The sequence below is a fragment of the Mastomys coucha genome, unplaced genomic scaffold (assembly GCF_008632895.1).
Source record: "Mastomys coucha isolate ucsf_1 unplaced genomic scaffold, UCSF_Mcou_1 pScaffold12, whole genome shotgun sequence".
NCBI lineage: Eukaryota > Metazoa > Chordata > Mammalia > Rodentia > Muridae > Mastomys > Mastomys coucha.
Window position 1 is genome coordinate 20720307 of NW_022196894.1, and position 5468 is coordinate 20725774.

The 5468-nt window shown below is 46.8% G+C and overlaps 1 pseudogene; it reads left to right on the plus strand.

Moving 5' to 3' along the window:
* Positions 1-272: 272 nt before the first annotated feature.
* Positions 273-765, plus strand: LOC116086344 (annotated as a pseudogene).
* The last annotated feature ends 4703 nt before the right edge of the window (positions 766-5468 follow it).

Below are 5468 nucleotides of genomic sequence, written 5' to 3' on the forward strand. Positions count from 1 at the left end.
GAATGGTCACCTGGTTAATTCTGGTTGGCTAATGTTCTACGTGGCTGCTGGAACTGGCCAGTATGTGTGCTGTGCTGATTATCCAGTAGAGTACTAATGACCATTGTGGGCGGAAGGTAGAGAAAATCTCAAAGTATATTAACCTGGCTCCAGATGCTTGAGTTCAGATTTATAAAGAAGGGAGAGGAAGATTAAAGTGCAAGCAAAGAGTTGCTGGTGGAGGTGCCGTCACCATGGCGCTACAGTAGCGGTGTATGTGCCTGGGATCCTTGATGAGCAGGTCTGAGGTGGACCCCTGGGCGTGGTTGCTGGTGCTGAGCTTCGGTGTTCCGGTGCAACGGGCTGTGCATCCTCTTGCCATCCCTGTCCTCCTTTATTTCTAGAAGGGTGCCCAGCAGGAGTCACAGATGAGAGCAGAGATCCAGGACAGGAAGCAAGAGCTGTCCACTGTCAACATGATGGACGAGTTTGCCAGATAAGGCCAGGCTAGAAAGGAAGATCTCAAAACTCACGTGAAGGCACGGACAGCTCAGCTGGCCAAGATCAAGTGGTTTGAAAGGGTTGCTTTCTACATACTGCAAGCAGCGCTGATGAGCTCACTCATTTGGAAGTATCTATCCCTGTGGCTGTGGTGCCCAGCAAGGGGATCACCCCCTGGACCGCCTAGTAGCCTTTCCCACTCAAGTAGCAGGTGGAATTGGGATCACCTGTTGGATTTTAGTCTGTAACAAAGTTGTGGCTATTGTTCTCCACCCTTTCAGCTGAGGGGAAAGTGCAGCTACAAGTCTTTACAAAAAGGATTCAGATGGGGTAAAAGGCGGATTGCAGGTTTGGAGCTCAGCGGTTAAGAGCACTGACTGCTCTACCAGATGGACTTGGGTTCAATTCCAGCGCCCGCATGGCAGCTCTTAACTGCCTTTAACTCCTGTCCCAGGGGATCAACACCCTCTCAGAGACATAGTCAAATTACCAATATACATAAAATAAAAATAAATTGTTTTTTAAAAAGAAATTACAAAAAAAAAAGAGAGAGCGGATTGCACACAAATCCACAGATTCTTGTTTTTTTATTTTTTGGAATGTTTGCTTTTGCGTGCTTCCTGGGATTCTTGTTGAAGTCAGGATATTCTACACATACCATTGAGCCAGAAAGGCTAGTTACAGCACTCAGGTATCCTCTGATGTAGCTCTGGATCCATACAGACCAAGAACCGCCAAGCGGCATCAGCCGGTGCTTGTTCTGGGCATGGTTTGGGTCTGTCACCAGCTGCAAAGTCAGACTTGTAACAACTCCAATAGTGCCATTTTTAATTTTGGAAAAACCCACACTTTTCATATTACTACTAAACCTCCTTTTTAATCTCAGTTACTGAGAGTGACACACGTTAGTGGGCATCACTGTGCTTGCTTCCTTGAAATGTCACACAGAAGTGTGTGAAAAGTATCTGCTGTCTATCTGAGCTTGTTCGTTTTTCACAGTGGTTCCTCCATGTGTTCACGAGACAGCATATATTTTTATTTAAAGCATTTCAAGTGAAGTCTGTCTCTAAAGCATTGGGTGTTTATGTTGGGCAGGGTGGAATAGGGTTAAGCAAGATGTGGTCTGAGCCAGTTCATCTGAGACTCCTTAGGCTCATGAAGTTACTAGGCAGAATTCTGCCAAGTCTGGTTGTTTTGGTTTGGTTTTTTGTTTTTGTTTTTGTGCTTTGTTTTGTTTTTTGAGACAAGGTTCTTCAGTGTAGCTGCGGCTGTTCTGAAGTTATGTAGATCAGGCTTGTCTCAAACCCACAGCGATCCACATCTCCCAGATGATAGTATTAAAGGTATATGTGCTACACCAAGACTGTTTTTGAAGCACTTTTCCTAGTTACGGTATTTGCCAGTGCTAGTGTGACTGTCCCACCAGCCTTACTGCACGGGTAGTCCATCACTGCCTGGGCTGCAAGCTGTGAGATTTGCCTCTGGGGAACCATAACACAGAAAAGCTCCCTGCCAGCGCTGCAGGTCTCTGTACAGCTCTGGCTGTCCTGCAATCACTATGTAGACCAGGCTGACCTGGAATTTACAGGAATCCTCTTGTCTCTGCCTCATAACTGCTGGGATTAAAGGCATAGCACTGGGTTTTGAAGGATTGTATTTATATTCCCGCGTTTCCTAATGATCTCCTTTGTTATTCTGACTGTACTGTGAACAGGCCAAGTGTGCAAGCCTTGGGTTGGTGGTCGACTGAGGGCCACCAGAGCAGGCTGGAGAGTCCATTGATTTCAACTCAGCAGATGCTGCAGATAGATCCATGTGGCACCAAGGTTACTTGGCTGTATTTGTAATGGGCATAAACAGTGCAGCAGTAGGCATAGCCAACCTTGTCAGGAGGACACACCCACTAGCTCCAACATGCTCACCATGAAGGAAGCACTTGGTCTCCACAAGATTAGTTCAGGACCTGAGGAGGTTGGCTGCAGAATCTTGGTTCCCTCCAGGCATTTAGCTCTCGGGGTGGGCAAGGGTGTGTGCGTTCCTCCTTTTTGTAGTGAGCCACAGTCTACATTGCTGCTTTTTTGGCCACATCATTTAGGTAGCCAGGGTCAGCTTCCCAAGGCCATTTGAAAGGGCAATCAGAAAAAAGTGCCCAGACCAGTTGCCTCTCACAGGACTTTCAGCTGACCTGGAGGAACAAGTTAGTGTTCGCATGTGTGTAACATGGATGTCAGCGTTTCCACACACACAATGTGTGTAAGACTGTTAGTGTTCCCATGTGTGTAGTGTATGTAACACCAAGTAGGGGATATCAGTGTGTTTTTCTTCCTAAGTTGTATTTGTTTATTATTGGGTAATAAACATTGGGTAAAAAGGGACTGCGTGCCATGGGAAGCGTGCTTCTGTCCCCTCCCACCTCGGCAGTTTCCCAGGCACCACTGTTATCTGCTTCTTAGGGTTCTCCAAAATGGTCCACGTTTATGCACATTGGTGTGTGTGCATTTAAAGCCTTTAAAAATTTTTATAAAAGGAAACATCTGGAAAAAAAAAAGAAAAGAGTTATTTAGCACTAAAAATAAATAAGGCAAACTCATCTGAGACTGGAGAAGAGCCATCTTGTGGAAAAGAGGAGAACAGCAGGGAGTGGGGTTCCTGAGACACAGAGCTCTGCCCTCCCTTCTGGAAACAGCCTGGGCACAGATCCCTGGAGGGCACAGCCGGGTGGCACTCCTGTCCCTGGGTGATCTTCTGGGGACTCCTTCATCCTTAGTTGGACATAGAAGTGGCAGTTAAAGTAGCCTCACAGAGAGGTGTTCAGACCAGTGGTCCTCTGTGTCCACCCAAACTCGGCACTGTGTGAGATTCTAGGACAGTAGTACAAATCTGTGGGGAGAGGCAGGCTGAAGGGACTCCAGGAAGGACTAGGGTTAATTGCCTCTTAGTGCAGCAGAGTGCCTACAAGTAGTGGGAATTAATTGGAACATAGATGATATTTCTTGAACATTTGAATTTTTTTTTTTTTTTTTTTTTTTGGTTTTTCGAGACAGGGTTTCTCTGTATAGCTCTGGCTGTCCTGGAACTCACTCTGTAGTTCAGGCTGGCCTCGAACTCAGAAATCCTCCTGCCTCTGCCTCCCAAGTGCTGGGATTAAAGGCGTGCGCCACCACCGCCCGGTCATTCCCACGTTTATACTAAAACTTCCTTTGCAGCTCATAGCCAGTTTTGTTTGTTGTTTAGTTTTTGATAACAGGGCATCTCTGTAGGCTTAGATTTTCCAAAACCTACTTAAATTATGGTTCTTTAACGTTTCAACCTCCCTTCTAGCCCACAACCATCCAGAGGTAGGGGAAAAGAAAAGTTAATAGGAAAAGGTGGTTGAGGACCTGTTTACAAATAGTTCTGTGAGGGTGAGTCCAATCATCATTGTCAACAATCCAGTCTACTAGCAATCACCAAACAAGAGTCAGCAGCTGTTTGATTCAGAGGAAACCTCTAGGCTCCACAGATTGGCTGGAGTCTGAGGATTGTCCACTGTCTGTTGGGTTACACTTATACTCTTTCCAAACATCACGTGTTCTGTCAAGCGTCTGCTCCAGTTAAACATCCCATGCCCTTTTACCAGGCAGCGTCCAGAAAAACAACACGTCTGTTCTCAGCAAAACGTCCTCTCTCATGTCTGCTTCAGCAAAACATCCTCTCTCATGTCTGCTTCAGCAAAACATTCTCTCACAAGACAGTTTTCACAACAACATCACAGGCCACAACTGAGTCTCCAATGGAACCAGAAATTCCCACTTCAGCTGCTCAGGGGAGGTGTGTACTGAATAAGGGGTGTGGACTGGAGAGTTGGTCCAGCAATGAAGAGACTGGCTGCTCTCCCAGAAAGCCAAGGTTTGATAGTTAGCACTGAATGACTCTGTGATTATACTGTACTTCAAAACAGTGTGTAATTACAGTGTCAGAGGATCTGACATCCTCTCCTAGCCATGATGAGCTCTGAACATGTAAGGAGAAATTAAAGCTTTAAACCTGTGCTGACTAGGAAGAAAAGTTATGGGCCTGAGAATCCATCACAAACTGGCCACATAGGCCTGGGAAAGAGCAAACAAGTTGTTAGATATCATAAGAGCTGGCAGGTCAAGAAGACATAAAACTATAAACATAGAGGAAAACATGTCTAGGCAAACGAGGACATGTCCAAGGCCCAGGCCTGCAAAGACGTGCCTGGCAGACACTAAGTAATGGACCATCTGGTCCTCTCAGATATGGTTTAAGGTCAGATGCTCTGTTGACTCAGATTAACACCAACCTTAGGAATTTTCCACTCTGTTCTACACGTAATAGTTAATATTTGAACTAGCCCATCATGTATGACCACACTGATCTCTTTGTTCCCTCAGACCTTTTCTCTATAAAAACCCCTAACTTTCAAGCCTCGTGGTCGGCTCCATTATCTCCTGCGTGAGATAACTGTGGTGCCGAACCAGGGCGTCCTGAAATGAAGATATACCTCTTGTAATTACATCAAGATGTGGTCTCTCGTGATTCCTTGGGTGTACGTCCTCCCGAGATTTGAGTGGGGGTCTCCCCCAGGGGTCTTTCATGTGGTGCATGGGCCGGGAATCACGTGACACCCAGGAACCCCGAAGACCCCTTGGAGGTATGTTTGTATGAGTGTGGTGTGTGTCTGAGGTGTGCGGTGCCGCTGTGCTGCGTTTGTGGTTTTGTGTTTTGTGTTTTGTGGTTTTGGTTTTGGTTTTGGGCCCAGCGGCTGCGGGCAGCTGCTATCGGAAACCCTGGATGCTGTGCCTGGGGAAGCCCCGGATGTTGTGCCTGGGGTGTCGGGAAGTCTCGGATGGTGTACCTGAGACGTCGGGAAGCAGCTGCTGTCGGGAGCCCTGGATGCTGTACCTGGGGTATCGGGAGACGACTTGACTGACTTGACTGTTAGTTTTTTGAACAAGGGAGACGGAGTCCTTCTCCTTCCACAC